Source organism: Rhea americana, unplaced genomic scaffold, assembly GCF_003343005.1.
Source record: "Rhea americana isolate MKP2758 unplaced genomic scaffold, rheAme1 scaffold_211, whole genome shotgun sequence".
NCBI classification, from domain to species: Eukaryota; Metazoa; Chordata; class Aves; order Rheiformes; family Rheidae; genus Rhea; species Rhea americana.
The window spans coordinates 437,590-455,173 of record NW_028186269.1 but is presented as its reverse complement, the minus strand read 5'-3'; positions in this window follow the sequence as shown (position 1 = coordinate 455,173).

The following is a 17,584-nucleotide window of genomic DNA, read 5'->3' as shown; positions in this document are numbered from 1 at the left end:
CTTAACACGTGTTTGCAGGAGACCTGCAAAACAGTTCAGCTGGCCTAGCTGTAAGCTTAAAAATGTAATTCTTTAGCTTGAAGGTAATCAAGATACCTAAAGAGGTATCTTCACAGAAATAATTTTAAAACGTTGTTTTCCACCAACCCATCAAACTCCCTACTTTATTTCTTTAAGCTCCTTACTTTATTTCTTTAATTCAACATTCTTTTCCAATATTTTAAGTGTAAGATAAATGGGACAGCTATTTAGAAAACTATGCTGGAGGCTGGGAGAAATCTCATCAAAGCTGTTAGGTTTAAGAAAAACCTTTTGTTGAGGTTAATGTAGAAAATAATGAAGCATATCAATGGAACCAAACCATTGAAACAATAGTCACACAAAATGTAAGTACACGTGAAGCTATATTGACAGTAAAAGAAGGTACGCTTTGGATCAATAGCATACGTAAGGACAGGGGATGGATCTGATTGCGGTGGCGTGTGAAACAGGAGCGGCACACAGAACAGGAAGTAAAGGAGCAAAGAAGCCAGTGAGGCCTTGGGTATAAAGTCCTGAGATAAAAATGATGTAGTAGATGTCAACAGCTAGAGCATCTACAATATCTTTACATGTATTTATGCTTACAAATAAAGCTGTCAAGAAAATCTTTCTTCAGTACAAATATCCACAGACCTGTACTCATACTCTAGAGTCCAAGTAGGTTTTACTTTCCTTCTCTCATTCAGAAGACACAAAGGAAACAAGCTTTCCTCATGCTAAGTATAAAGGATATTCTTTTTCTTGTACSAAAGTCCCATTTCTGAGTCGGAATTTGAAGTCTCATCAAAATCAAACTTTATATTGGCACATATCAAACTCATTTATTTATGTTTAGAAAAGAATGGTAAGGAAGAATTTAGATAACAAAGAGAAAAGAATGTTTCATTTTAAATGATTTTTCAATTCCAAGTGAATGTTATATGATGTAATAAAAAAAGTTGAAGCAAAATATCTCTGTATTATCAAAACACAACATTTCAACTGACTCAAGCCACTTTTGTTATGGCTGCTTTCAAACTGATTGAAATGAAAGCATATTTTGGAATGGGACAATTTGCAAAACTTAGAATTACAAATTCCTGCTCTACTTCATCCTCACTAAATAAGGATTCACATATGGACAACATATAGCCATGATAGCAAGATAGGAAAACTGCACAATATTTGAATTTGCCATCTCTCCCTTTTTTTCTCTGTGCAGTAGCAGAGAATCCACTGAAGTTTGTTTTATAGACCTTTCACTTCCCAGATCACACTTACGGACCTTAGTAGGGACTCCAACCCAGATCCTTCTGTTTAGCTATATCTTTCTGCTTAATATTCTGACAGCTTAGTCTTCACTTTTATACTTCAAAAGAACTCTCTTTGCTCTACAGTACGCTATAAGGTAGGATGCAAGAGATTTCAAAACAGTATATGATTTTGGACAGTATGTAATCATTCAGTAGCTACAAGAGTCTTCAGTCAGCATTACACTGCCATTGTAATAGGTACTGAAAAAAAAAACATGGTCTGAAYTGCTTATAGTGTCTCTTTCAGAAATTTATACTGACCTCAAGGTCTGGAGATACCAGCAGATCCAGTTGAACTCACTTTTGGTAAAATGCTGCTCCTGTAAAAGCAAAGTACCCCCCTACACACATGCACACATGCACACACTCACATATATAATAACATCTCAAATCTCATACAAAAAGATCTGATCTTTCCAATAAAGAAAGCCAGTGCAGTGCCTGGAGTTTCTCTTTTCTCCAGGTCCTTTCCAACAATATTTGGCTCAAGTTCAGCATGTTACAGGGCTCCCAAGCCTCTTTCCCAGATATATCTGTCTTGTCTCTCTGGGTAAAAGAAACTTATTTCTGGCTCTCTGTCAAGCTCCCCACAACCTTATATTACCAAACAACAATGTTGAAGGCAGGAATGCATACTTTTGCTTTGATTTCCACAGAGAATCATAATTCTTCTCTACTTCTCTCTCCCCTCCTCCCCTCCCCTTTAGGTGACAGATGGTTCGCTAGAAGTCACCCATCTCTTCATTTTGACCTTCTGTTCACCTCCTCCATCTTTTTTCTCTGCCCTGGCCAATTCCAATTTGGGTGATTATTCTGTCTACGGTACGTAAAATTCTTTCTTTTGTTTTAGTCAAAGATAGTGTCCTTCTCCTTCTGTTCTTAAATGTAATGCTATGATAAATCATTTACTGTAGTTTACCCCAAAAGGGAAAGAGTGAGTGATTGAGGACTGATATCTTTTTATAAAGTCATTCTAGTGTTTAGGGATCCTTTGGTATGAGTAGTGTTATATTATTAGTCCTTAATCTCAAGATGATTTGCACTGCAAGTATTATTCTTTATATTGTACAGCTTTTTAAAGGGTGCTTATTTATTAAAATGAATTAGCACTAAAAATATGCAAACCTTTGCCCACAGAAAAGTGAAAATAGCCATAGCTTTTGGAMATGTTTCTGCAAACTGAAATTCTAGCTGCTCTAAATACAGCACTGAAGAGACACGAAATCCAAACTATGAAACTTTCCTCTTTTACTCCCTAAGTGAACACTTAGATCCATGCATTTCTGCTGTTTTTACAAAGKAAGATTTACACTCACAAAAGAAGATGTGAGGCCCTTTCATCAACTTTCATCTTAGAAAGGACCAACACCTTTTCTGTGGACCTTGAGTCCATCTTAAATAGTACTGCTGTTATTATGCACATCAAGTCATGCCTTGGTTGAAACACTTTGTAGATGAGGACAGCTGTTTGCTATGAAGGACCCATTGTTATTTTTGAAACAGATGCTTTGATTTGTTGGAAGGAACTAATATGTGCTGATTTTAGCCCCAATCCAGTATGACACACAAGCATGTGCTTAAATCTATCGTTACTCAGGAGAGCACTCATACATATGTTAAAAATTAAGAATGTGCTTAAGTGCTTTGCTTAATGGGGATGATCTTGAGCACATATTTAAGTGCACTGTTGAATCTAGGCCAGAATGCCCAACCTTAGTTATTGTGAAGTTTGCTATCCTTTTACTACTTTGAGAAGTTCAGACAACATAGCAATGGCTTTATTTCATGTCCTTTGCAAAAGAAGCAATTGCACATAGTTGACCAGAAGAAAGAGTTCATTGCATCTTGCAAGCCAAGTAGTGAGGAGGAYGGAAAAACCTGCACAAAATTATCGGGCTCCTCTCACTGGTAAGCATGTGAGATGTGACTCTGTCTGTGGCTGCTCTTCAGTGGATGCGAATCTGTTTAAGATCTCARCTAAAGGGCTTGGCTTTAGACAGTACGGACTCCTACTTTTAGCTCTGCTTCAAAACTTGATGATGGACAAAATGGCCGTTATGACACAATCTCGTCTCAATCATCTGTTTCCATTATGAGCTGCTCAAATCCCTTGCCTGATGCTGTCACAATTGCTTACTTGAAGAGTCCATATTATCCTTTTCTTGTGAGGTTTTTGCTAGTCCTTATTCCCTGTGAGCCCCCTCCATAGCATGAGTCTCTTCCAGGGATATTTGCACAAATGTTTTTTTCTATTTATTAGATCTATGGCTTTTTTAAAAAACATTTGCAGTATATGGCATAAGACTCTTACATCTTATGTTGCAAACCACCAAATACAATAAATAAGAGAAGATGGCTACTTTTTGCACTTTAGCAGTGGAAGAGTTGATTCTTAGAAAYAAGAGAGGATTGACAAAGTATATTGGAATCTTCTTAAGTTTCATTATATAAGAGACCTGAATACTTGGGCTACTCTGAAAAGAATGGCTAGATCAAAATTTCAGTCATTTCCTTTCCTGTATTTAGAAAAAAAAATACTTTTAAAGTACATTTGCCATCAGAAAAATAGCTATGCAAATTTGATATATGGCAGATCCTGCCCCAGCTATGTCTTTGGATCACATCTGCTTATTTCACCAAGATAGATAAACTGTTTTCTGTTGTCAGCAGCAGAAAGACAATGAGTCTATGGGAGAGCAGAATGGATTCCATTCTGCTTCATGTATCATCAAAGATGTCAACCATATTCTGGTTATTGAACTTTTCTATTAATTCTGATGATGAAAGGATGATGAGAAAGAACAAAGCTTGTCTCTCATGTTCCAACTTGAGTTTTCAGTGCTGGCTGTCAGAAATATCATCTTTTGAAGTCCTTACTGTCATCTATACACATTCATGCATAAAAGTATAATTGCCATTAAACTAATGGAAAACGTATTCTGATAATTTACCACATTGCCTCAAGTTTACTGTATGTTCTGCTCTGCTGTTTCTTCTAATAGCCTCATCTTTACTCATATTTTGCTAATAATAAACATGTTTTTTATTAATACGTCATGAAAATCAGAAAAAAAAGAAAAAAGTAATAATAAAGATCAATTACACTTTGTAGTTTGATCATGGAAATATATATTCAGAGCCCAAATTAACTACAAAGCCATTCTCAAAATATTTTAAAGCTATGGACCTACTACAAAAAACTGCTTCTGTAATCACCAGAAAAAAACTAGTGGTGGTACTGTTTAAAAACATCAAAGAACCACTGTCGTCTTCTTCTCTACCTCTTTAAAAGAAGGGATTAGTTGAGAGGCAGTTCAAAGTGCAAGCCAGAGCTGTTTCAGGGAACTCCAGAATTTGGAGCAGGTGTTGTTACCATATGTGCTAGTAGTACATCCAGTAGCCRTGCAAGTCATCCTGGCTTAAAGGAGAAGAAAACCTGACTCAGAATTCCCAAGTGGTCTCTCAGACAATGAATCACAGGTTGAGGAATCGGAAGATATGGGCAGGCAGAAATAGAAATACCATGAGGAGAGGAGAAGGAAATCATGTTTAAAACAACTCACCAAAGYAAGTAAAAAATCCAGAGGTTTTTCATTTGTTAGAAAAAAAAAGATCCTTAGTTAAATTTACTCATAGGATTTATTTTCAATGCAGAATTATCGTAGGAGACTGATATCRGTATTGATGCACACAGGCCATCCTTTTCCAGCTGTAAAACTGTAACAAAATGACAGTGTCCTCCCCAGTGCTGTAGTGACCTATGTGTGACAATGAGCCCTTGCAGGTCATACCCCCTAATAATTCTCCTTTCTGCAGCGAACTCAACTGCTCCTTGGTTCATTCCCGGTGCATGACTGGAGACTTTGCTTATGCTAAGCCAGTTATGGGATTTATAGAAGGGTACTAGAAGACTGTCAGCATTTGATTGCCTCCCCTTTGCATTCACGGGGAATGAGTAGTTCTCTTCCACATGAAAAAGGAATCTCAGCATTAGCCCCACAATTTCCAGTAGTTAGCCTGGGTCTGAAGCACAACCAATTTCAAATGAGAGAAACTGCGAACAGAAAGGCATTCGGGCCCCAACTAGCATGGGATGTTATATGCAAATCTCTCAGATTTCATACAGAAGATGATTCTATTCAGTAGTATAAACCATGAATAACAGGTCTGGAATCTGACCTTTCAAAAATATAAGCAAAAGAGCTGTTCCACTTGCTCTGTTCTGTGCAGCTTCACAGATAAAAAAGCACAGTTACTCCCAACTTCTTGTCCTTATTAAAATCAGTTATTGCTGTGGTACTTAGCCAAAAGAGCAAGACGAGGCTCTCATCTGCCCTTACTGGTAAGGCATCAAAGTCTTAATTTCAGTAAATACAAAACAGTGCTTAATGGAACTGTTTTAGAGTGGTAGAGGAAAGGCCAGAGTCTTGCTATACCTATCCAAAGGAAGCGAGATTCCACTTGCAAAAGAGTAAGTATGAAGTATCTTCACAGCCCTCACCAAGGAGGAGGAGGGAAAGTGGAAAAGAAATGATAACTTTGGCTCCAGCCTTTGTCACTCATCACAGTTTGTGCTAAAATATGGTCTGTGAAGCACCATCAGTTTTTACAGTTACACACTGGAGTCAGCTCCTAGATGGGACGTTTTAGCATTAGTTGTTTCATTGCAGAGAAAGTCACAGTCCAATTCTAGTGTCTAGACAGTCTCAGGATATTTGTGTTATTTTCTGTCTGGAATATGGCATCTCCAACCATCAAATGCTACAGATTGACTTTTGCAGATAGGACTGCTGCTCCATGAATAGTAGARGTGTGAGTTCACCAAACAGTGGCCCGCTGGGTGTACCTGCCAAGCAGAACAGTGTAGTGCATCTACACAGCATAGAGCAGAAAGACTTGTCTTAGGTTCTGGGAACAGAATACCTGTGTTAACGTGGTGCTGTACCTGAGTTAACAATCTTTGTTCTTCTAAGCTGCCAATTAGCTTGGATAGAAAGCTACATTGAAATGCCTGTACTGCCTTCTAGATTGGAGCCAGCTCAATTACTGCTAGCTTGAAGATCTCATCACTCAGTAGAGATGCGTCTAAAGCCCTCTTCAAGGTTCAAATTTTAACACACATTCTCCAATTCTAACCTATGAGGACTGGTGAGRTAACAGAAACATGTGACACAGGCATAACTCAATCTTAAAGGTGTTTTGGTTTTGTTTTCTTTTAAAGGATCCTTTTAGGGTGCATCTCAGAGGAGCTTGTTACCTTGGATTCAGTTCCACGTCAAAGCGTTAAATAGCCTTCTGACTGACTCAAGGTGTCTCACACCCTGACAGCTGARAATGGAGTTAACTTCCAATTGTCTTGCCCAGCTAGTAAAAGCACGATCCTGCAGTGGGATACAGCTCACCTAATTTTTGATGTCTATATTGCAGAGATCTGTATGAGTTAGTCACCCTTGACTGCCTTTATAGTCCATGAAAATAAGTTGACAATTTTGGAACACAATTCATCTGACCTATTTTAAATATCTGTGAGCTGACTCATATCCTAGTCATGCCTGTTTTTCTCATTGATGAAAAGGCTGTCTAGGGTGACTACCTGAGAGACAAGCATCTACATTATAGATATCCCCAGTCAGTCAGATGAATCCTATTCAGGGAATGTAGCAAGTCACAGAGCAGCCAGGGAAGACTTAAGCCAAATCCATTCAATATTTTTTATCCTGGTCCACTGAGAAATTATACTGTGGTTCACTCAGCATGAAGCAAATGAATATGTTACAGGTGCTCTTCAAGAGGCAGGGTGATCACTGAAATATGGGACTGCCTGCAGRAATGACTAGATCCACACAAGATTACTCACATTTCAGATCCAGCTGAGTTGCCTTGTCATAATTTCAGCTCTGATTATGCCTTACTTTTCTATCTGCTCAAAGACATATTCCAAAAAACTTGTGTAAGTGTTCTGAGGAAACCAGCAACCATATTTTCTYGTGACTGAAAAAGACTGGAATTTGTTAGTGATCTCACTCAAACCTGTGTAAATCAGGAGTAATTACATAGCAACTGATAGAGATAAACTACTATGAAGTGAGAATCTGGTCTTAGTGTTTCAAAAACAGCAGTGAAACTTGCATTACATGAACGATAGAATGATGCAAGTTTGTTCTAACGAAATGGTGTGGTCTTTTTTACGCAACAGAGAGAAACAGCATTGTAGCTGAACTATTGAATAAAAGTTTTCACTTAGCTTACATTACATTTTTACTGTCATCAAAAAAGCATTTGGGAATAAYAGTTTCCAATGAGTCTCTGTTGAAATTTTGGGATAATAAACTTTTATATCTTAATATTTATGATTCTAATAAACTACCACAATATTAAAATGAAAGATACAAACTCTGAGGTCAAAAACTACAATTTGTTGTAAGGGAAAACAATTCTGAATAATAAACCACTATTGAAATCTAAGATCACTTCCTATAATTTAATAAGTAATCCCCTTGGTGATATATCCCGGATATTAAACTTGGTTTAACTCACTCAGACCAGCTGTTTTAAATTGGTACCTAACATTCTGCCAAATGATAATACAAAAATAAGCATGCAATGACATGGTAACCATTTAGGTTCTGATTTTTACCTTCATTGCCTATCACAAAGTGGCTAATATGTAATTAATTAAATAATTAGTTATTGTTAATATCAGTGAATGACAAATATAAAGATAACACTTTGTCTATTGGCTCACCCATAGTACTGTTGGATAAGCTATCTGTCAATTGGAAGCAAGCAGCTGGTTGGATAACATACATCATAGCCCTCAAACCAGTGAATATGTGACAAAGCAGTTTGTATTTTTTTTCTCCCAAAGCATACAGCTGCAGACTATCAGACTTTCTTACTCTTCCATAATTTCCATAACTTTCATAGTATAACTTTTATTTATAAAGTTATTCAAAGGATATTGTCTGTCCAAGAAAGAAAAAAAAATCTTAGAAGATTCTGTCGTGTGTAACCAAAACCACTCCATACATAGAAGATCACTAGAATTCTCACAGATTTGTGTTAAGTGACCAATCAGTCTTTAGAGGAGATCATCATTTATTTATTCTAGCAACATTTGAATGTCTGCTGATAGCACTGAATTTGAACTCTTCAGTCCTATTTGTGGTACATGATAGAAACTGCCCTTTAATAACCAAGTTATTAAAGGCCAAAGCCAGATGTGCCATGCTTATCCTTAGTATCAAAGATGTTCACTTTGGCTTACTACTGGTGAGAAAGATCCCTGCCCATGGTGAATGGCCAGGTGCAAACTGTCATTTCTTTTTTTCAAAAATAGAAGAAGGTCATTCTAAAGTATAGACTTTTGCTCAATAATGTCTTTGAAGTACATGGAAATACAAGCAACAGTCACCATACCTAGAACTAGAAATCTGTGATGCCTGGTTCCAAGAGCAGGTGCCATTGCCTCTGGAGGAATCTCCTCTTCTCTGGTCAGGAAAACATACACTGTGTTGGCAATAGGACAGGCTGCCAGCTACAAAAATGTGGAACCACATCTCACAGAATCTTGTGTGCTTGAGAGCTATGTTAGCTTGAGGTCTATAAAAATGACAGATTTATTTACACAGTTGTTCCATTATGCCTCACTAAAGGGAACAGAGGGAGATTGCTTAACGTGCTTCTCATTTGTTTGTTTTTCTTTATTGGATAAAAGTAGTGCTCAGGAAATACGTGATGTAACTGATGGCACTGACTTGAAGCAGGGATGCGGCAAATAGAGATCGCTCTCTCTGTCAGAGTACTGAGTGGCAGGTTCTCTACGGATCCAGCAAATCCTTCTTTAAACAAGTGCCCTCTATGGGTAGGGAAAGATAACCAAGATTTTTTCYGTTTGTGGATGAAATGTGGTCTAACCTCAGATTAACAGATGTAATCAACACTAATCCAAGTAAGTACTTTGCTCCATTGCAAACAAGTGCAGACTGCATTAGTTTGGAAGCAGATTCAGGAAAGTCAATTATGGAAATAAAAAACTCAGGCCTACCCACAAAATTTGTGACTGATGTTAACGGAAATGGCAGCTTACTGTCATATTCAGCTGAGTTGGAGGAACACAAGATTTTCTAAGAATCACCCCTTGGTTATTTATTGACAAATTCTCGYTGGTGTCAAATACTCCGTACAGCACAAGAAAGAGCTATGTAGAACTGCCAGTGCTCCAGAGGGTTTTGCTGGCTGCAGCCAGTGGACTGAACTGATCACTAAGAAGCAATGTCTCTTTGCCACTCAGTGAGAGATGCCAAATATCCCTGAATTTTGTGCTCGTTGATATAACTGAGGCTCTGTGCCTGCTCAATCAGATTGGTGGAACCACAATAGCATCTCTTCCAAATTTCATATTTGTGGTTTTCCTCTTTCATTATGGTTGACTGAGCCACAATAAGGCATTGAAGCAAATGTACAACCTATCATTAAAAAGTGACATCTCTGTATCTGGTCCTTTTCTGACATGTATGGAGAATATTCATATGAATATGAAGTCATGCCTCTTTACTCCAAACCCTGAAAGAGTAGAATTTTTCTATTTCTATAATTTAGACAATATGTYGAAATGCTATAGGAATAGCAGTTAGGATTTCCTCTATTTGTAAAGCATCAAACACACTGGATGGGGGGCGGGGGGGGGCCCTCAGGAACAATTCTCGAGTATTGCTTCAATGTGTTTGAAAGTGTTTGAATTCACTGACTATTCTCAGCTATACAGGAACACACATGCATGCATACACAAACAGAGCTTGAAGGAAATCAGAGCATCTGAAGTAAAAGGTTTACTTTACTCTGGGTGATCTCAGCTACATTATTTACACACAAAATCTCTTAGAGAGAACCATAAAAACACATCAAAGTGCAGTGACTTTCTTGTGCCCCTCCCTYCCAAGCTCTACAACAGATTTTGCAGTTTATCTTCTCTTCCTGACCAGTCTTTTCCAGATCTTATAACAAAACAGAGTGAGTGAAAACTGAAACTTTTCAGGAAAAATGTTGTTTTCCTTTCAGAAACTGATTCTCTCTTCTCTGCTGAGTTTTTCACATCTTTTCCCAGAATCTTTCAGCTTTCTCTCTTCATGTCCTGTAAGGAACTTCCTTAGGAGATGTATATGTACACAGGGATGGTATCAAACCTTGTGCTTTGGAGCCTTGTGCTTTGGAAGCACCAGCTGACTCTAAACATTCATCTTTCCAAATTGCTCCTTTCCTGATAGAGGTTGTTCACTGAACAACTGAGTGTGTACAGCAGATGTGGACCTTCAGAAATGTCCTAGGATGATCTGTTTATGGCACCTGCCGCATCCTGGAAGCACTGGATCTTATTACATATGTTTGGTCACAAAACAGGAGCAGTGCAGGACAGTTCACTGTGTTTGCTGAAACTTGTCCTGCACGCTACCACCTGTAGAGCAGGAATCAGGACTCAGGAAACCCAGTTTCTGTTYAACCTTGGATTTCCTGCATGATCTTGAATAATTTGCTCCACCTTCCACCCCTCAGGTCATTGMCAGTAAAATGGGCATCTTCAGTGGGAAATAGGTACTTCACGTTAAAGATCGGTAGCAGTCAGCTGTTATGAAAAGAGGGATAGCACAAGCGCTCAGGCAGACAGAAAATTGTACATTCTCTAATTTGCTTTCTAGACTATCAGTGAACACAGCACATGCAGAAGAGTAAGACATACCTGCGCTTCAGTTCTTATGTGGGACCCCTGTGCTTGAGGTGTGAGGTTTAAGCAGTGACTGGACACAGGTTATCCATAACAATTCACCAGCGTAGAAGATAGAGCCCAGGAAGAGGTGCAAACATGAGTCAGACCCGAGCAAGCCAGCCAGCATCTAGGGATGTGTGTGAACATCTTGCTGTAATCACCTCTTTGTAAATTCTCAGCACCACTACGTCCCTTCCCAAGTGAAGGGGAGGTGAGGAGATGATTGCTTCATTCTGTAAATCCAAAAAGTTCTTTGCTTTAACACATCTTGTCTTATACAACTTACAGCAGAACCACAATCCAGCCTGAATTTGAGAGCCTTTCCCCTCCTTTTTAGTGTTCTCTCTACCTCTGTCTCTTAGGCTCTCGCCAACTCTGACAGGTCTTCTCCACGATACACCTACTGAAGGTTAACCTTTCATATTTCACAGGGACGCAAGACTCTGGTGTTCTGATTTATACCTTCATGGAAGCTGTATAGGCTGCTGAACTTTTAAATTTCTGTATTACCCTTGAGTGTGCTTTGGCTATTTCCATCATTTTAAGGCCTCCTTTTTCCTTATGAGTCCACCTGGAAAATGACTATAAAGCTTACAAGCTTTAGGGGGCTTGTTTTCCRAAGTTCACTGCAGCTCTCGTTGCTTTTAAGAGAGCTTATCACTTTATCAGACATAGAGGATTTTGTTATAATTCTGCGTACCTATATATCTGTTTAAATGAACAAAACAGTTTGTTTTGTGCAATATCTATTCAGGACAGAGTCTATTAAAAAACAGGTGTTAAAAACACAATTATATAAAAACCGTTGTTTTTAACATATCTTATGCAGCCCAACAAAATAAATTCATTATCACATTATATGGAAGCTTTAGCCTGGAAATCAGGTACAAAAAGCAATAAACCATCAAACTCTTAAAAATTAAATACATATTAATTCATCTAAAGACATTATCTGTAATAATTTTGTTCCTTATAATATTAGATATAGCTGAATTACTCTGTAGACTGAAGGATGGTAGCAGCCTGGAAACAAGCAACCATGACYCTCCCTATTCTAATTAGATAAACAAGAAAACTCCAGATCAGTCACATAGTTTTTGCTTTAAAAGGAGGTAATTTACAAAAGGTGATGAACATTATGAGTAAAAWTCCTGGAAAGTAAAATGTAAGCAGAAAACTTTGAATTAAATTTGGAAGTTCTTTTTGAAGTTTATTAGATGGCTAAAACCCCATGATTTCACAATCAAGAAAGAACAAACTTGGCTAAAGCCCAAGCTCATTCTGTGGAAATTAGGAATTTAAAAGCAATATCAACACACAGACATAGACAGAAGAGGAAAAATAAGTAACTGGTATGAATGGGAAATTCTGAACAAAAGAAAAAAATAATAAGCTAAATGCATCAGGAAAAATAATTGCTGTCATTAAGAAAAAAGAGAAAGGACTTTTAAAACATATTAGAGAAAAGTGCTAGAAGTGATACAATCTTATCATTAGATAAAGATGTTAAAACCATTAATACTGATAGAGAAAAAGGATAAATGTCTAGTAAATATTGCCTTTTTGTTGTTGGAGAAAATCAGGATCATTTAATTATATCATATCACGTGAGGATGATTAAGTTCTTTCCAGTCCTTTAGTAACCAAGAAGGATTTTAGATAAAAACTATTAAATATTTTTAAATCAATGGGCCAGATAGCTTGAATCCAAGAGCCCTCATCAGCTTCCCAAGGAGGCAGCTGGATCACTAATGTTACTTTTGAATAAATCTTGAAATATTGGACAAATTCCAAAAGACTGGAAGAGTGTGAATGTTGTGCCAATATCCAAAAAGGGTAAATTATGAAAGTTAACTGGACATCAATCCCAGCCAAAATAATGGAAAAGCTGATATAAGAATAAGTCGATAGTATTAAGAGTTGGCCAACTGACAGTTCTCAAAAGCAACCATTGGTGGGGCACACTTTGAGCTTGAATGACAGTTCTCAAAGATTCTCTTAAGGGTGACCACATAAAATATACATAAAATACTGGCAGAAGACAGTTGTCTATGACATAAAGACTGATAAAAAAGCAAATAATTATGAGATACATAAAGTGAGCTGACTTATTTGGCCAGGTGAGACCATTTAAACTAACTAGTTTAATACAGTGAAATTTATATTTATAGGAAATCCTATACACAATGATGGGCTGCAGATTAGAAAGCAGTGGTTCTAAAATGGATCACAGAGTCTTAAAAGAGAAGCAACTGAACATAAGTTCCTAATGTAATTCCGCAGGGAGGAAAAAAAAAAAAAANTCCGCAGGGAGGAAAAAAAAAAAAAAAGAAAAGAAAAAGATTATATGAACCTTTTATTGTATAAACTAAGTAAAAAGTACAAGCAGGGTGATGATTTTACCTCTGTATGTAGTATTGATGAGGTTGATACTAGAATATTGCATACACATCTGGTGTCCATATTTTTTTWAAAAAAAATGAAAAATTGGAAAGGATGCAGAAAGGACCTTAAAAATCATTTCAGGATGGAGAAAATGTCTTACAGTGGGGCACTGGAAATACTCAATCTGTTTAGATTATAGTAGATTTAAGAGTGGCTTGATTATGTGTGCATGTACATTCATTAGGAAAAACAGTGAACGCTGAAAGGACCTTTAAACCAAAGAAAAAGGCCGAAAAAAAGAATCAATGGGTACAAGCTGAAACCRGACTAGTTTAGTTTGGAAATAAGGCACATTTTTCAGCAGTGAGAGAGATTAGTCAGGAAAAGCAGCTACAAAGGAAGTAGTGAATTCTCCTTCTCTTCATACCAGTATTGGCTGTGTTTCAGGAAGATGTGCTTTAGCCAAACAAAAGCTATTCTATAAACAGGAATTTTTGCTCAATTTAATATACTATATTGCCCAATGATTTCCTTCCAATTTCAGCACTTTGTGTAGAACACAACTCATTTAACCTTAGCTGTCTTCAGTGTAAGACATCTAAACCTCAGGTAGCCTCTCTAAGRTTGCTTTACAGCCAACAGACACTTTGGGGGCTTATGTCATCTCATCCATTTTAGATAGCTACTTTAGGATGAGATTAATTTTACCTGAAAAGTGCCTATTTCTCTCCACTATAAGGGAGATTAAAAAAAGGATTTAAAAGGAATCTGAGTAACTAGCTTTAATGTAGAGGTCTCTACTGAAAATATATGCATTTGGTMAGATGAATCCTACTTTTTGTGTCTGAGTATCAGCAAGGCATTTCCTGTAACTCCACAGACATTCCTGACCAGTAAACCCAGTTCAGCAGGAAAGGCARTACTTGGACTTCTGCTAGCATTTGGTGAGGTAGGGGTTTATGAGATTTCTTCTGTACTCACTTTTACTGTTTACTCACTTTTATTCAGATACTGTATTCCATCTGTTTCAGGCTCACTCATTTTTTAGAAAGTAATAAAAAGAAAAAAAAAACAACTTCTTTCCTTTCTGTTTCATGAAGAAACATCCAGAAAGGAATTAAAGATGAGGAGCTGAATGTCTTGATTTGCTGAAGGCCAGACTTTCTTCACCACCTAGTAGCAAGGGCACCTTACTCCTCAAGCAATCTGTCTGAGTAGGAGTACACAGAACAAAATGATATTCAGTGTGAAATAAGATGTCACTATGCGCCTCTTGAATTTCGGGATGTTTTCCTGTTTTATTTGAACTCTACATTAAAACAAAATAGAAGAAAAAGTCCTAACAACAGAACAGAATTTGAGAATGAAGTAAGCCAAAGCTCCTAAAGGAGAACAAGCCTCAGTCACTGGGAGCAGGGACATGAACACACACAGAGTTAAAGGGGTTGTGAAGTTTGAGGGCTTTTGCATTTGGAAATAAGCAAGATCTCCCACACCAAAGCCCTGGTCAACTTTTTACAYAGACAGCGTGGCTTGAAGTCAAGAGAAGATTTGCCTCGGGAAGGACTAGAGGATTGGATTCAATGTACTGTTCATTATGGCTATTTTCCTTTTCTTTACGAGCCACCTGGGAATCCATCTCCCTGTTTCAACTGACATGAACTATTTTGTTTCAGCATTATTTTTTACTGTTCTAGCCTGTATGCTTTATTGATGTTGATTATAATTTGGTTGCTCACCAACTTAAATTGAAAGGAAAAGCTGCAATCCAAACCCATTTCTGTAGTGATTTAAGAACAGCTAACATGTATGATGCTTGGACCAAACTTTCTCATTAAATAGTTATTACTGAAATTTTTATTTTTGTTAAGGAGCTTTTTAATATGAAAGCACATTTCACTTATAAATATTTTAAAGTGTATAATGCTTTTTCTAGATAGACTAATTACTTAAAAGAGAGCATTATAAAAGCAATGAAAATGATTAAAGACCCAAAAGAGGCCCTTGTGGGGAGGCTAAAATGAGTAGGATTCAGCTTAGACATGATACATTAACTGTGTGCAATAATTAATGTTATAGATAGATGTCAGTTGGGAACATCTGTTTATCTTTCTCAAAACAGTGAAATTGATAGATACCTTAGATAGATAATACATTTAAAATAATAATGAAAAATATTTTCTCCCTAAAAATCACATCATTTTTGGAACTCCCTGCTACAAGATGTTGAAATAAAAATTTCAACATATTTTCAGCTCATATGTTTAAGATTGCTAAGAGCAAAGATGAAAATAATAAATATGGAGATTTTGAAATTAATTAATTATTTAACTGATAAACTAACACAAATCTAACTATCTTCTTGAAGTACAAAATATACTTCTCTGTTCTGCTCTTGTTAATATTAATGGAGACCAGTACAGGCATAAAAAACACACAAAAAACCTAAAACTACAATCAAAGTCTCACTGAATAATCTCCATTTGTCACATCTTTCCTCTCTGCAAGAAGAATGAGAGGCAGAATGATCACGTGAACCAGACATTAGCTAAATTACTTAGAAATTATTTTGTCTATTCCAGTCCTGCCACTTGGGGATCACAACTGTGGCTGCCCTGCCACATCCCTGTTAGTAGTTCAGGATATTCTTGAAGCTTTTTTCTTATCTTGCAGCCCCTTTTTCACCTCAGCATAGGGTAGCCTGAGATACACTGCTAAAAGGCCTAGATCTTCTCCTGCCCCCATGTGGCCTATCTTTTTGGTCTGAAATTTTCCTTTATTATGTAGTGTTCTTTAAAAGCAAATACTTTTTCAGCTTGTCTGATATATGGAGAGTGCCTGCCTTGCCATCACGCTTTTTTTTTACAACATGACAATGTGGGTGAGGGTTGTGAGGGCAGAGGGACATGGTGTGAGGATGAGAAAGGGCACAGAGATCAACGGGATAAGTATAAATTGAAGAACTGGACTGGGTAGAGAGACAGAGACTTTAAGTGGTCAACAGACTGATTTGCTGGCCCASTCCTGGGAATATTTAACAAATGAAGCATATATTGTTTGAGGGGAGACCTCATTGCTCGACTCCCAAATGGATGCTGGAAGTGATCCGATGTGCAGTGAGGCTAGCAAGGACAGCAGGACCCTGGCATGAAACAATTAAAAGTTGCTGTAAAGAAGAACAGAATAATCTCCTGTACAGACCCCCTGGGGACAGGAAGAAAAACTGTGTGTTTAAATTGCAGGAAGAGAGAATTAGGTTAGAGACTGGAAGAACCTCCTAACAGTAACTCTCCAGTTAAGCCTGGGAATAGCTTGCCTGGCAACTGGTGCAATTTCTGTAACTGACAGGTTGTAAGAACAGGTTAGACAAACATACCAGGCATGGTTTTGGTCTACTTGATCTTTTCTTGGGTCAAATAGATAGATAAGATCACWTCTTATGCTCTTTTCAGCCTCATCTTCTAGAATATTACCATTTTTCAACCTAAACTATTAAAGATAAAATGGATTTTTTCCCCCATATGAACTGAAGCTTGTGATATCTTGCTAAAAATTCTGAAAGACACAAAGCCACATTATATGCCAGTAGAAGCAGAAAAAAATCCAGTTAAGCCAATAAATCTTTGTCTCTTTCTGCCAGTTTTGCTTTAAGCGCTGAAACTATCACACCTTTCATTTAATAATAAAATATTTACTCAGTAAATATATTTACCTCATTTCTTTGTCAATTTTTACCTTTTATGCGTTGACTCTTTCACAAACTGAAACTCAAAATGAGCACTATGGCAGAAAGCCTCTCCTTCAGAAGTTACAAATAGAAACCATGTCAAAATATCTGTCTTCTGAGTTCATCTCAGTTTGGCTTTGATTATACAATAATAGATAATGCTTAAAAGTATTACAGCCAAATATAGGCCCATAGAGGGATTATATTCCCAGTCTTGAGATTAATACATTGTACAGCCTCTGGTCATGAAATTTAAAAACATTCTAAATAGTGGCCACTGGCCATTTTTATGTGACAGTCTGAATAATGAAAAATGTCTGCTTCATTCCCATATCCAGTGGATAATTTTTATAACTTTTTGCTGCCCAGAAAGTA